Source organism: Talpa occidentalis, unplaced genomic scaffold, assembly GCF_014898055.3.
Source record: "Talpa occidentalis isolate TD23 unplaced genomic scaffold, MPIMG_talOcc4v2.1 talOcc4.10, whole genome shotgun sequence".
In the NCBI taxonomy this organism is placed as follows: Eukaryota; Metazoa; Chordata; class Mammalia; order Eulipotyphla; family Talpidae; genus Talpa; species Talpa occidentalis.
In genome coordinates this window covers 76,749,234-76,765,836 of record NW_023600993.1, presented here as the reverse complement: position 1 = coordinate 76,765,836, position 16,603 = coordinate 76,749,234, and the positions used below count along the sequence as shown (strand labels likewise).

The 16,603-nt window shown below is 36.0% G+C and overlaps 1 long non-coding RNA gene across 2 annotated transcripts in view; it reads left to right on the top strand.

Moving 5' to 3' along the window:
* The window catches only part of LOC119232565 (uncharacterized), a 143,862-nt gene extending 127,630 nt beyond the window's left edge, over positions 1-16,232 (top strand). The window contains exons 8-9 of one of the 2 annotated variants that reach the window (XR_008552217.1): positions 14,261-14,700; positions 16,134-16,232. This is a non-coding gene — a long non-coding RNA (uncharacterized LOC119232565). Of the gene's footprint in view, positions 1-14,260; positions 14,907-16,133 lie in introns of those variants that run through there. The other variant, XR_005122153.2, reaches the window with a different exon arrangement.
* Positions 16,233-16,603: the final 371 nt, after the last annotated feature.

Sequence of the window (16,603 nt, the reverse complement as noted above, 5' to 3'; positions counted from 1 at the left end):
GAAAAACTAATCAGTTTAGTAAAGTGGCAGGATACAAAATCAATGCACAAAAATCAGTAGCCTTCCTATACACAAACAATAAATCTGAAGAAGAAGAAATCAAGAAAGCCATTCCTTTTATTATTGAAACAAAAAAGAAATCAAATACTTGGGAATAAACCTAAAAAAGAAGTAAAGGACCTATACAAAGAAACTATAAAACACTGTTAAAAGAAATAGAAGTAGACACAAAGAAATGGAAAGACATCCCCTGCTCATGGATCGGAAGAATTAACATTATCAAAATGACCATCCTACCAAAATCAATCTACAGATTCAATGCTATTCCAATTAAAATTTCAATGTCATTCTTCAAAGAAATAGAACAAATAGTGATGTAATTCATATGGAGCCACCAAAAACCCTGAATAGCCAAAACCCTCCTGAAAAAAAAAGAAGGGAATGGAGGCATCACACTCCCAGATTTCAAACTATACTACAAAGCCATAATAATCAAAACTGCATGGTATTGGAACCAGAACAGACACATGGATCAATGGAACCAAATAGAAAACCCAGAAATAAACCCACAGATCTATGGCCAACTAATCTTTAACAAAGGAGCAAAGAAATGCACTGGAGTAAAGAAAGTTTGTTCAATAAATGGTGCTGGGAAAACTGGGTCGCTACATGCAAAAAAATGAAGCTTGATTACTACCTCACACCATGCACAAAAACCAATTCAAAATGGATTAAAGAACTAGACATAAGACCTGAAACCATACAATATACAGAAGGAAATATAGGCGAAACACTACATGGCATGCACCTCAAAGACATCTTTACAGACACATCTCCCAAAGCAGTGATAGTGAAGGCAAAGATAAACAGCTGGGACTACATCAAATTAAAGAGCTTCTGCACAACAGAAGAGACAATAACAAAAACAAAGAGAAACCCCACCAACTGGGAGAACATTTTTGCACCCAACACTAACGATAAAGGACTAATCACAAAAATCTACAAAGAGCTGATGTGACTCAACAAAGACAAAGAAAATAATCCAGTCAAAAATGGGCAGAAGAATAGCATTGAATGCTATTCCAATCAAAATTTCAATGTCATTCTTCAAAGAAATAGAACAATTATTGATGAAATTCATATGGAATCACCAAAAACCCCGGATAGCCAAAGCTCTACTGAAAAAAAAAGAAGGAAATGGAGGCATCACACTCCCAGACTTGAAACTATATTACAAAGCCATAATCATCAAAACTGCATGGTATTGGAACAAGAACAGACATACAGACCAATGGAATCGAATAGAAAATCCAGAAATAAACCCACAGATTTATGGTCAACTAATCTTTGACAAAGGAGCAAAGACTATGCATTGGAGCAAAGAAAGTTTGTTCAATAAATGGTGCTGGGAAAACTGGGTCGCTACATGCAAAAGAATGAAGCTTGACCACTACCTCACACCATACACAAAAATCAACTCAAAATGGATTAAAGAACTAGACATAAGACCTGAAACCATAAAATACATAGAAGGAAATATAGGCGAAACACTACGGGATTTGCACATCAAAGACATCTTTACAGACACATCACCCAAAGCAGTGATAGTGAAGGCAAAGATAAACAGCTGGGACTACATCAAATTAAAGAGCTTCTGCACAGCAAAAGAGACAATAACAAAAACAAAGAGAAACCCCACCAACTGGGAGAACATTTTTGCACCCAACACTAATGATAAAGGACTGATCACAAAAATCTGCAAAGAGCTGATGAGACTCAGCAACAACAAAGAAAATAATCCAGTCAAAAAATGGGCAGAAGAGCTAAAAAGAAACTTCTCTGAAGAGGAAATGCAAATGGCCAACAGACATTTGAAAAAATGTTCAACATCACTTGTAATCAGGGAAATGCAAATCAAAACTACCATGAGATACCATCTCACACCAGTGAGAATGGCACATATTAAAAAAACTAGCAACAACAAATGTTGGCGAGGGTGTGGAGAAAAAGGAACTCTTCTGCACTGTTGGTGGGAGTGCAAACTGGTCCAACCACTATGGAGAGCTGTGTGGAGATTTCTGGACCTACTAAACATAGAGCTTCCATATGATCCAGCAATTCCACTCCTAGGTATTTACCCAAAGGACACAGAAACATTCATTCCAAAGGGCACCTGCACCCCTATGTTTATAGCAGCACTATTTACAATAGCTAAGCTTTGGAAACAGCCCAAATGCCCAAAAATAGATGACTGGATCAAGAAGATGTGGTACATATACACCATGGAATATTACTCAGCATTCAAAAAAGATAAACACATGCAATTTGCAGCAACATGGATGGCGCTGGAAGGGATCATGCTCAGCGAAATAAGCCAAAAAGAAAAAGAAAAATACCGGATGGTCTCACTCATAGCAGGAATCTAGAAAACTTAAATATGGGACCAGGAAAATGAATATAAGAAAGTGAAAATCAAAATCAACAAAAAACTATGAACCAGAGACACTTTTTGGGGGGTGGGGGCGGGAGGGGAGGGATTGGGGTCAGAATGGGGCGTTTGCAATTGTATGGGGGAATATAAAAATAAAATTTATTAAAAAAAAATGGGCAGAAGAGCTAAAAAGAAACTTCTCCAAAGAGGAAATACAAATGGCCACCAGACATATGAAAAAATGCTCAATGTCACTTGCAATCAGGGAAATGCAAATCAAAACTACAATGAGATACCATCTCATACCAGTAAGAATGGCACATATTAAAAAAAAAAAAAACTAGCAACAACAAATGTTGGTGAGGATGTGGAGAGAAAGGAACACTCCTGCACTGCTGGTGGGAGTGCAAACTTGTCCAACCACTATGGAGAGCTGTGTGGAAATTCCTCAACCTACTAAAGATAGAGCTTCCATATGATCCAGTAATTCCACTCCTAGGTATTTACCCAAAGGACACAGAAACATCAATTCCAAAGAGCACCTGCACCCCTATGTTTATAGCAGCACAATTTACAATAGCTAAGCTTTGGAAACAACCCAAATGCCCAAAAATAGATGACTGGATCAAGAAGATGTGGTACATATACACAATGGAATATTACTCAGCATTCAAAAAAGATAAACACATGCAATTTGCAGCAACATGGATGGAGCTGGAAGGTATCATGCTCAGTGAAATAATCCAGAAAGAAAAAGAAAAATACAGGATGGTCTCACTCATAGCAGCAATCTAGAAAACCTAAATAAGCGACCAGGAAAAAGAATAACTAACAATAAGAAATAAAAAAATCAAAATCAACAAACAACTGTGAACCAGAGACACACTTTGAGGGGGGGCGGGGAAAGGAGGGATTGGGGTTAAAATCAGGGGGTTGCAATTGAATGGGGAATATAAAAAAAATTAGTTTGTTTTGCTAATACAGTGTAGGTTGTAGGGAAGTGGGTTCACAAATATCCTTATATTTCTTATAGAAGTTTTGTGATATAAATACAATTTCCCTTAGCATGTTAAGCAAATGTATATTAGAGAAAGTCAGCAATGCTGACTTTTCATATGGATTGTTCTCAGTGTGGGACAAGGAGTTATGCAAATGACTATCTCTTAGACTTTCAGCGGTAATGCTACCTAGCAGAGTACTGATATTAATGTATTATTCTATGAGGAATTCTAGGAAAAGAGAAAACTGTTAGGTATCTAAATGAAGAAGAGAGAGTGCAAGAAAATGAAGGCTTGAGTGTCTCTGAGACAGTACCATTGAAAATTCAAAAAAGTAGGTAGGGACCATTTTAAAATGATAGCAGGGCATTGAGTAATGGTAAAATTGTGCTGACAATAACAAAAACAGGGCCATGGTCACTGTGGTACAATGCTCCACTCAGGCTCAAGGTCCAATAACAATAGGGTATTTAACAAATAGAAAATTGGAAAAAGGAAAGCATTTCTAAGGCTGACTGTTTCATAATTAACTCAAGCCCTTGACTAACTTGAACCTGATTGGTCCATTTATGATCCTGGAACCAGATACAAAAAGAATAAGCCCAATCCCTGACTAGATCAGCCTGTACTCAGGTCAGGGCATGCTCATGGGCCAGAGGCCTATAGATTCAATGGTTCATAAGTAAACATAAGAATATTGCCATTTGGAGATATAACAATGATTTCCTATACACAGGACATTTTACCTTTGATTCAACTAAAGTATGTTGACTACATTAAAGTATTAGTAATATTAGCAGTAAAATGGAGGCTTATGACTTGAAATAATGTAGCTTAATTTTCCATTTATATGATTTTCTATGTCACTTTATCAACTGAATTCATTTTATTTCCACAGAGGGAAAATAAAAAAAAACTATATAATTTCACAATCAAGAGTAGTAGTTTCAGTGAACATGGGAAAATCATACTATTAACCTAGACCTACTACAGAGCTGTAAAATGCAAAAATTAAATGGTAACACTACGGGAAGTCTGAAAAGGAAAAAGTCCAAACTCATTTTGTGAAATCTAGGAAAGATGAAAAGGCAAGTTGAATATGAAACTGATTTTGGTGAATCTGGCAAGAGGTATTGGCTTCATGTAGGCATGGGGTTTACAGGGAGAGTAAATGCCACAGGCAAGAAATAAATAGGAAGTATACATAAAGCTCAAGACAATGGATCCTTTCTTCAAATAACCTATGATGTTATTTTTCAGGTTTATATGTCATAATAGAAGAAATTGTAATGTAAGTTGGCAATACATATGTAAATATTTTTCATCTTGAAAGTGTTGCCAAAAGTTAGGAAACAGCAATTTCAATTGCAGATCTCACGCATACTATTCATATGATCAATAAGAAAGAATTTGAAAATACATTGCATATTGTAAATCTATGTTATGCTGAGCTAATCCAGGAATATAGGGATACTAAAATTGGTATGTACTTATATTAAAAACCTCCAAATCAATGGTGTCATAGTTTATAAATGATCAGGGAATTTTATTTGTATATGGAGAGGGTGATGGGGGAAGTATGCAGGTTCTGGAATTATCCTTTCCCACCTTATCCTACCTCTGGTAGAATTCATGCAAGAATTTCCTACCAACCTGTGTGACAATTAATTCTTAATAATAAGGGAAAGTTTGTGTAAAAGAGTTAACATTTATTGATCAACTGTTATGTTCCAGGCATGTGCTAACAGTTGTCAGGTATGATATTTAACTTATTTCCCTCAATATCAATAATTGGGCATAATTGCTGCATGTTTTAGTACATTAAGACAAAAGAACAGAGATAAAAAAAAACTTGAATAAGGACAAACAATAAAGTATCAATTTTTAAATTTTCATCTTGCTGACTTTATCGATCTTTTCAATAATGTGATACTACCTCTAACCAAAAGAATAGTTACTAGGTGATTGAGTGAAATTTCGATTAGTAATAATAAGTTTCTTACAAATATTTTTAAGGTGCTCTTCTGCAAAATCCTCCAGGCAGCAGACCTCTGAGGATTTCTTACTCTCAGCTTACTGTTAGCTTTTCACTCTGGTGTCACTGGTAATCAGTTAAATCACTGGTGTTAATTTTTAATTATGCATACTACATGTATGCTGTGTCTAGTACATGTAAACTTGTATACTATATAGTATACACATATACTGTATTTATATATGTAGTACATGCATACTTGTATTTATAAATTAAATATACTAGTTGCTACAGGAAGGTAGATTTAACATTATGAAACTTAAAGAAAAGTAAAGGCTGAGAAAAGATCATATAAATATTTTAAACAATTATTTTTTGTTTTGCTGTTGTTATTGTTTTATTTATGAATAGCATGGATAGTGCAAGCAAATTATTTTTAGTAACAATGAGCTTGAATCTTGGCTTATACTTAGTAATAGCACATTTTTAAAATTTTAGTATCAATTCAGCATGTAATTTTATTTACATGGAACATTTTTGAATACATTTGATGTCTGTCATACCGTAAAGGAAGTGTATAAATTGTATAGTTTCAATGCATTATCACAAAGTGAATGCACCTCTCAAATAGAGCATTTCCATAGACCATTTTGCTACTTTTTCTGACCATTACAGTAACTATACTCTCAATTTCCTGCAGAGAGGTCTTCTAACAGTGTTTTCAACCTTTATATAAAGGGATAATACAGCATGTTTTCTTTTGTGAGTGGTTTCTTTTCTTCAACTTTTATGTTTGTCTGATTCATACAGGTGGTTGCAACCAATGTTAGTCCATTAATTTTTATTGCTAGATCATGTTTGGTTGTGTGAATATAACTCAAATGATTTATTCTTTTTAATATTGATAGGCATTTGGTTTGTTTCACGTTTGGGGATATTTCAAATAAAGTTTCTGTTACCATTTTTTACATATATTTTTAGGCACATATATCTACTCTTCCATTGAGTACCAGGAGTGTAATTGTGGGGCCAAAGAATAAATATATGTTTAATTTTATAAGAAGCTGCTAAATAGATTTCAAAAATGATTGTGTGATTTTGCGTTTCTAACAGCTTTATGTGAGAGAACTAGGAACTCAGTGTATATATATACTAACAGTTGGGATCATCATTCTGAATAATTTTTAGGCAGTTTGGGGCCTGTGTAGTGAGAGGTATCTCCATATGGTTTTCACAAAGTGCACAAAGAAGTTATGCACTTTTTCATATGTTTAACAGTCCTTTGGATTGTCTGTTTTGGTGAAATAATCATGCCGTTTATTTCTATTGGCTTATTTGCCTTTTACTTATTGATTTGTAAGATTGTTTATACAAGTCCTTTGAGGATACACATCATTTATTTTGCATATATCTTTACCCATACTCTGGCTTGCCTTTTTATTCTCTTGTGCATTTGATAAACAGAAATTTCTAATTTTAATTATCCCATTTACCCATCCATCTCTTTCTGGTTAGTGACAATTAAGTCCTATTTACCATGTATTTATAGTTGGTGCTTTTTGCTAAAAAAAAAAAAAAGTCCTTTACCATTCATGTGAAGGCATTTTCTTAAAACATATACAAAAACTTTGTTGTTTACAATTTACGTTTTGTTCAGCCATCACAATCAGCCTGGAATTGATCTTATATGGATAATAAAAGGGGGAATTGCATTTTCCAGAAGGATAGTCAAATTACCCAGAGCCATTAATTGAAAAAAAAAAAATCCTTTATCTCTGCAGTGTCACTTTAGTCATAAATCAACTGTCTGCTATGCATGGGTTTGTGGAATCCACATTGGTCTCTTTATAATTCAGACAATCCCACTCTGGTTATTTATGCAGATTTTATCTTTATAACAAGTAGGATAAGATACCTTGCCCAGGCATTTGATCTTCCAAATTCTTGGTCTCTTTGTCCTATTCACTTCTCCCATTCACATATAAATTGTGGTTTCAGCTTGCTGATTTTCATCAATGATGTAGCAGCTTCTAAAGGGTTTTCATTGGACCTATAGATTGATTTGAGGAATATTAACATTTAAATATGTTGAGTTTTATAAGAAAATAGTAAAGCTCTCCATTTTTAAAGGATTTCATTAGCTGCTTGAGTTCATTTTCTCTCTGGAGGTTTAAAAAATCCTTCATTAGATTTTTTAATAGGTGTTTAATTTTTTATGCTCTTATAAATGGCATTCTTTTTATAACTGATTAACTTTCAGCATTTATTAGCACTTTGGTAAAAATACCTGCACTTTTGAATAGCAACAACAAAAAAGTTATGCTCCATGAATAAAACCTTAAACACACTAAGGAGTGTGAACAGTATTCACAGCATCAATCTTATGATTTCCTCCATTAGCTAATCTAGTAGCAATTATGCAGGATCTTAAATGTCTAGGTAAAATATATCAATTTTAAAAAACTAATTATTTCTTGGTAAGATGTAGGGTTGAAGTGGTTCTCTAAAATGATCTCATACTCTGTGTTTTATTTATTAATGCAAACAGCATATATTTAGGATTTTCTATATACTCAGTCATTTCATCTATAAATGACAATTTTATTTCTTCAATATTTTTTCCTATTTTTTTATTTTTCCTTCACTACACAGGCTGAACTTCCAGTATATAGTGGTTAGTAGTTATGATATCAAATATTTTTGTCTCCTCCCCAATACCACAGGGGAAGATTGTGTGTGCGTGTGTGTGTATACACACACACACACATTTTAAAGGGACAGATTTATTAGGAAAAGGATAAAGGAAAAGAGAGAGATACCTATATAGTCACAGGCAGGCAGATAGCAGAGCTGCCAGCAAAACTTGTTTATACACCCTTTATCAGGTTTTGAAAGGCCTATTCCCAGTTATGATTTCCTTGTTAATATTTAGTTTTATCAGTTGCTTTATCCTTTCTCAATGTATAAATGACACTGATTGAACTTTAAAATGTACCATCCATCCATTCTTGGAACAATTTTTTCATGATGCATTAATACTCCTGTTATGTGTTGCTGGGTTTATTTGCTAATATTTTATTTAGTTTTGCATTAACGTTCATGAGGGAAATTGGCCCATATTTTCTCTTTCTTGTAATGTCCTCATTAGGCTTTGTTATTAAGGTTATGCAGGTTAGAGTAATTGAAGCCGTGACTTCCCTCTGCTTCTGTTATCTGGAATAATTTGTGTAAGATTGATCTTATTTTTTCCTTAAGAACTTAAAAATCATTAGTAAAGCAATTTGGACTCTAAAGTTTTTGAAGTTCTTAGATATTAAAATTTTAAATAACTCAGGCTCATTTGATTTCCTATTTTTTTCTTATGTCAGATTTGGTAAGATTCTTTTTACTGACTTTTGGTTTTGATTGTCTTCTCTTTCTGGTTCCTTAAAGAGCAAGTTTAGACTATTTATTTGATATCTTTCTTGTTTCTTGATGTACCACCTGTATTGCTATATACTTCCTTCTTAGTAGTAATTAAGATGTGGTATATAGGGCCTGCCTGGTGGCCCAGGCAGTTAAGCACCGCGCTGTGAAGCTGTCCGCGCTGTGAAGCTGTCCACGCCTCTGCAGTGCCGGTTAGATCCCTGCCAGCCACGGAGCCAACCACATGTTGCAGCAGACCTCTCCTGTCTCACCTGCTGCTCCCCTCAGCACTGTGTTTCGATCAGTCTGCCTGTTCTGTTCCTCACTCTGTCTCTGGTGAATCCTCTCACTCTCCCGCGCATCTGGCCTGTACCCCGGTTCTTGTATGAATAATTAAAAAAAAAAAATGCGGTATATAAACACAATGGGATAGTACTCAGCTTTAAAAAATAATAGATGAAATATTGTCATCAAGGGCCTCCCCTGGTGGTGCAGGCAGTTGAGCAACGCGCTGTGAAGCTGTCTGCAGCCTCTGCAGTGCTGGTTTGATCCCGGCTGGCCAGCGAGGGTCCCACATGGTGCGGCAGACCTCTCTTGTCTTGCCCGCTGCTCCCCTCAGCAGTGTATTTTGTCAGTCTGTTTGTTCTGTTCCCCGCTCTGTCTCTGGTGAATCCTCTCACCCTCCCGCACATCTGGCCTGTACCCCGGTTCTTGTATTAAAGAAATCTTTTTTAAAAAAAGAAACATTGTCATTTCCAATATCATGGGTAGAACTGAGAGGAATTATGCTAAGTGAAATAAATCAGAAACAGAAAGACAAATGCCATATGATTTCATTCGTATTTGGATTATAGAGAAAAAACAAAGGAACACACAAAACTAAACCAAAACACACACCCTAGAATCTGACTACAGATTTGAGGCAACCACAGGGAGGTAGGTCAGCAAAGGGAATAAGGGTCATAATGGACTATGATGGAGGCTTATGGATGCCTTGGTGGTAGTGGTAACATACATCTGAAGAGATGTGAACCTGTACTTATGAATCATATATACTTTTATAAACTATACCAATAATAAAACAATACCAATAAAAACTATAACTATACCAATAAAAATAATATGAAAATGATTTATTTTTCTAGGAGTTTATCCACTGTATCTGATTTTTTTAATATTTATGCATACAAAACTGGGGTCCAGGCCAGAGGTACGGAAGGTGAAAGGGTTCACCAGAGACAGAGTGGGGAGCAGAACAGGCAGATGAACTGAAATACACTGTTGAGGGGAGCAGTGGGCGAGGTAGGAGAGGGCTGCTGTGCCTTGTGGGTAGCTCCCTGGCCTACCAAGGATTGAACTTCTGCTGCAGTGGCTGGCAATAGTTTGCTTGACAACGCTTTCTTTAACCCCGTGCCATCAGGGAGGCCCTGTATCTGAATTTTTGAACATTTTTGCCACAAAACTTTTTATAATAGTCTTCTATAATCATTTACTTATAGTGGTGCCCCAGTCTTCACTCTGAGTTTCCTCTTCAGTCTAGTCAGGGGCTCATCAATTTCCATAGGTTTTTTAAAAAAGCAACTTTTGGCATGTTTTGTCCCTTCTATTTTATATTTACCACTCATTTCAATAATTTCTTCTTTAATATTTATTTTCTCTCTTCTCTCAGGTTAAATTTGTTATTTTCTAATACCTTGTATGGATGCTTAGATGATTGACTTTTAGCTTTTTCTCTCTGATTTACAATGGCTGTGAAGTTCTTTCTAATCAAAGATTGAGTTATGTTCTACATGTTTTGATTTGTCTGATTTTTATCACTAATTTTAAAAACTTCCAAGGAATCTCCTGATTTTTTTTTTCTTTTGCAGAGGGGTTATTAAGTTCAAACTGAATTTTACTCTGAGGAAAGAATAAACTGTGTATACTATCAATTCCCTGAAATTTGATTAGGTTTGTTTTATAGTCAGTCATATCATCCATTTTGGAAAATGTTTTTATGCACTTACTATAATACTAAGGTATTCTTAGGTACAGTATTCTACACATGCTTATAATGTCTGTTTTATTTATCAAACTGTTTATAATTTTATATAACTTACTAAATTTTTGTCTGCTAAATCTATACTGAGAGAGTTGTATTGAGATCTCATTATGACTGACATGTATTAATATATATTCTATATTTTTGTCAAATTTTGCTTTATGAATTTTGAGGCTCTATTAAGTATCTATTCAGGACAAATTAATCATATTTTATGAGTAATATAAAGTTTCTGCCCTTTCAGAGAATAAAATCATAAATCAATATAACCAGGAACATATGAAACTATAATATAGTACATCATAGTGATAGAATGTTCACGACTAATTGGAGAAACAAAATTCAACCTATTTCAATCTCGAACCTCCCACTTTTCCCTCATGAACTAAATTCATAAATGTGATCCAGTGTCATCTGGATCAAGAGATGACACCATCTTTAATCAGCTCTTTAGAATTTTATACTTTCCTGTTTAAAATTTTTTCTATCATTATTCAAAGGCCCTCTGCTACCCTTTGCTTTTTGTCTTAAAGACTTTATTTTACCCTTTAAAATGTGACTATGCCACACTTCTTTTGTTTAACACACACACAACACACACACCTCCATATCTTTTATTATGTAAAAGGAGGAGGTTATTAAAGGATATGAAAAAAATAATAAAATGATAATAAAACCTCACCCTCTGCCTGGCTTCAGTGGAAAATAACCCACGGTCTAGGAAACTATTGGGATTTGAGCATCTTCCTCTGTCGGGCTCATATTTCCTCTCTCTGCTTTGTGCTACCTACCATCTCTGCAGCTCCCTCTTCTACCATTCTTTGTTTAGAACCCATCATGGCGCCTGCACCCATTCTCTTATCAGCTGCTTTGGGCTTTCTATGTCCCCTTTTTAGTATCCTCTGAGTTGATTTAGTGTGGCTTGTTTAAGCCAGGTATTATTAGTTTTCTGGTCAAGTAATGACAAACACATGGATCATGGACTCTAGACTATAGCCAATGAGTAGTCAACAACCAGTTTTGCAGGGGGCAATAAGAAATGTGCTGTCAGCTGCCAGTGAGTGTTGAATCTACAATTCTTCTTTGCAAAAGGGTAAAACAGAAGGCTAAACCTAGTCCACAACTTCAAAATGTCTTTTTAGTTGAAATGTTTAATATTTATAGGTTATGAGCTACTGCATACAATTCAAAAATCTTTATTCCTGTTGAAAAATCAGAAATTTTGGCAAAAGTAGATTAGCATTCTCCTATAAAACAATAAGCTTTATTAAGCACACCTAGCTTTCCTGTTAAAAACAAAACAGACCTATAATGAAGTTTCTTCTGTAACAGAAACATCTCCCAAAAAGGGGATGGCTCCATGCTCCCCACCCCCATTTAGATGCATGCAGCTGCCTTGGATGAGCTAATAGGAAGTTGGCAAGAGGCAGGATGGGGGCTGAGTAGCTAGGTGAAGCTATGTAACACAAAAGACAAGTGGGCTCGAGGAAATGACGGGCACTCTTGCTTCTCATCTTTGAACTTGCACCAGGGATTTGGGGATCTTGGAGGATACATGTGGAGGAGAGACATGTAGAGACACTTGAAAGAGACATGTGGGTGAGAAACACGTAGGAAGACTGACCGTGGCAACTGATACCTTGATTTATACTTGATTTTGCTCCTTGTCCCAGCTTTCAGGGACCTGCTTCAGAATCTTTTTCTATTTTTCCTCACCAGAAGGTGCCTTGTGGCATCCTCTTGGGTCTCAGTGGCCCAGCTTCAGGCCAGTCCTGTTTGGCTGGACATTTTCCCATAAGGGGACGGGCAGCTCTGGGTATTTATTTATTTGTTTTAGGGAACTATTATCTTTTCCTCTTCTGTCTCTATTAAAGTTCTTTTATGTTGAGTATTCTTTGTCTTTCTGTGCATGGATGTCCAGACCCTTTTAGAGTGTACAAGTCTGGCCATCCCAGGGTGACCCGGGGTCATGCTCTAACGCTTTTATGCTAAGCCCTGGATCACCAAACCAATATTTAACTCATTGTTTTGGTTCTCACAAAAATGGAAACTTGAGGGGGGGGGGTTAAAAAAAATGGAAACTTAAACCAGTCGATCAGGAATCACCTGTTCACAACTAGTAGGTTCATCTGCCTGATAAACCTTGCCATGTCCTAAAGAAAAGTAGCCTTGCAATAAGAACCTGCTTTTTTTTTTTTTTTCATATAACTTCTTTGTTCCTGTTTCCTTCTGCCTATAAAAGTCATTTGAACTGCTCTGAAGCTCCTTACTGTCTGCTTGATTGGATGCTGCCTGATTCAAATCAATTTTTATTCAAATAAACTCTTAAAAGTTTTAATTTGCCTCAGTTTATATTTTAACATTCCCATTTTAGTTAGGGCCTGGAGTCTGAACATTGCCACTTAACCCAGTTCTTTTATGAAGTTGACCTGAATACTTTTGACATGGAGAGCCTTTAAAAAAAAAATCTGACAGTAAATTCTCATTGCTTTGAGGGGAAGTACTTGATCTGAATTATTTTTAAACCACAGAATGCTGCAGAATTCAGCTCAACCTCATTTGTTGATCAACTGATGTCAATGAAATAGTTAAATTGGAGCTTTCAAAAATTATCAGTAGATACAACAAATTTGATTGCTAGTAATAAAGTGGATTTATTTTAATTAATGCCCTTGGGGGGCCTCCCCTGGTGGTGCAGAGGTTGAGCGTTGGACTGTGAAGTTGCCCGCAGCCTCTGCAGTGCCGGTTCGATCCCCGGCCACCGGTGAGGGTCCCACATGGCGCGACAGACCTTTCCTGTCTTGCCTATTGCTCCCCTCAGCAGTGTACCTCGGTCCTCCTGCCTGTTCTGTTACCTGCTCTGGTGAATTCTCTCACCCTCCTGTGCTTCTGACTGTACCCAGTGCTTGTATAAATAAATAAATAAATCTTTAAAAAAATATTTTAATTAATGCCCGAAGTCCACAGATGACATAAACGCCTCAATTTATCCAGTAATTTCCTTTTAAATCAAACTTTTGAAAAAAATAATTAGAGGTGCTAACAAGTAGCAAAACTGACTGTGAACAGAATTGGCTTTCTTTTGTTTGGGAAGGAAGGCAATTAGCAGGAAATGGCCAACAAATGAGATGAAGGAAAAGAAGGTGGAAGCAGGAATAGTCTCTCCCAGGGAGCTGAAGACACAGGGATCACTGAGAATTGATTTCCTTTCAAATCCCAGCAATGGCTGGGAAGTTTCCTGAGACAAACCGTGAAAGCGGGTCATACATATAAAAAGGAAAGGCTTTGTTTAGTAAAATTGGAAGAATTGAAAAACATACAGATTTTTATTATCATTATCTTGCTAATCAATGAAGAACAGTTAACAATTTAAAGTGTTTTTAAATCCTTGAACTTGTTATTTAATGCAGGAAAAATATGCCTCTCCTACGCCATCCACAGAGATATCTCCATCCTGCAACTCAGATACCAATAAACGACACATCTGTGGCCAAAGTTCGATGTTCACTCCCTGCATTGAATGAACCTGAGAGCAAATGCTCCTTCAGAGGAGTCTGACCGCAGAAAACTCTGGAACATCCAGACTCTGGAAAGGACTAACAGGATTTATATGTACTGATAGGAAAGGGCCACTCAGCACCTGGTGATAACACCACATTCAATCAAGAGAAATTAAATTCTAACAGGATTAAAGGAGTCAGCAGTTAATACATAGGAGCAAGATTTCCCCCAAGCCGACAGGCTCATTGAAAGTCTATCTTCTATGGAGGAAACTGCTAAGAACATGACATAATGCATTAAGGATGGAGGCAGCTTAAAATATGTGCAGAAATTCAGCCTTTTCATTCCGGTATGGCAACACAGATTAGGTCTGAATCTCCTAAGGTTTATTGCCCTATTTTCTAGCAGTGAATGCAAAAACATGCATTATTATAGCTTTGTGGAACCAACCCAAATAAACTAAAATTATAAATCAAGTTTGTAGTGTGACTATCATACACACACACACTCTCACGCACGTATACACACAAATACACATACGCATTAAAACAACAAAGGGACTGTCCCAAAATATGAAATATGGAAATCATGAATTTATTTCCTTAAGTGAGCCAAGGCTCAGCAATACTTTGTTGTATATCAGAAATCTAGCTGTTCCCTATCAGTGTTTTTATACTTCTCAATTAGCAATGTTTTATAAAATTCTAAGGAGATACCTAAAAATAATGCAAATCAAGGATCAACTCATCCCAAACAGCAGTTACAAGGAAATCACTTGCTTGTATTCCCAAAACTCTCTCTGTTCCTGGGAGGTATCACATTCCTTTATGAGCATTGTCACTTTGTCATCTTGCTTCCGGCCAAAAATGCCGTGTTACACAAAGGACCCAGCTTCTTGGTTGCTTCTTTCTCCTTGTAAAAATTGATTCAAGGCAATTAGATGTTCTAGCTATTCAAAAAGCAAACAAAGATTGAAGAGAGGCCCGGACTAAAGGACAAGCTTGTCCTTCAAAGGGACTGGACCTCAGCAGAAGCTTGCCTTTCCGTGGGGACAATGGCTCCTTGTTAGTCCTCTCTGAAAAAGGCTGTTGTTTTGCTCATATCCTGCACTTCTCAGGGTCAGGGGAGGAAATTGGTCTCTGTAGTCAAGTTGCAAAAATGGTCTCACTACTTTCTACCGGTGTCCTCATCCTCTGTCTCTAGCATTTAGTGCCTTCCTAATGTGACTCTAACTCTAGTAGATTTTGTGACTTATTTTAGCCAGTGGGATATTAGCAAGCATGATACAAGAAAAGAATTAAAAAGAGCTTGCATATTGAGGTTGCTTCTCGTCCTCACTGTATGTATCTGTAAACATGTCTAGGCAAGCCTGCTCGAAGATGAAAGGCATTTAAAGTAGAATCAAGTTAAGTCAGCCAAGTCTATTCTACACCAGCCAATAGCCCACAGCACCCACTTTCCAAGGCCAGGGTATTTTTTTACATTCTACAAACATGTGACCTTTTTTCCCTATGTATCATCTGTTACCCAGATCTTCAGAACCCTAACTGTGGTTGAATAATCCTCCTAATAGGAGAGACTATTCCCCTGGTGAAAGGAGAGATGGGGGAACATCTCTTAAACCCCTCTCTAGTTAAACTTGGACATGTTCCTAGCTAAATTACTAAATGCAATTTAAAAATGTGATTAATTAGGTATTCATTCTACTTAGATTAGTCCCCAGTAGCATATATGGTTAAATGTGTTATAAGAGTTGATAGTCATTTTTGTTTCTCTTTGCAGAGTTTTTCTTAAGAATTGAGATGATCCAAGAAATAGTGTGTATTTAAGGCTGTATCTGCAAGTTGTTGTAAAAAGCAGATTGGAGATAAAATGAACTACTTTTAAAACTGCTGATTCATCTTTATGGTAATAATCAGGTGTGTTACAGAATGTAATCTGTTATTTTTATAAGATGGTATCCTCTTTATCTTTACTTATAGGAAACAGAAAAAGAAAAAGAGTTCTAGCTAGGTTAAATTTAATTGATAATTTTCAATCCTTAAAATAATGTCAGGTTGCATTAAAGCAAAGATATCTCCATGGTTTTTTATAAGGCATATACCCAAAACATAGGGGATGGAAAATTTGTGAAAATACAAAGAAAATACACAAGGCAAAGAAGTCTGATATAGTTTTATTAAAATAATTAAAAAAACACATTATGAAAAAAATGCATCAAAATAAGTTTTTGTGCAAAGATACAAAAAAAT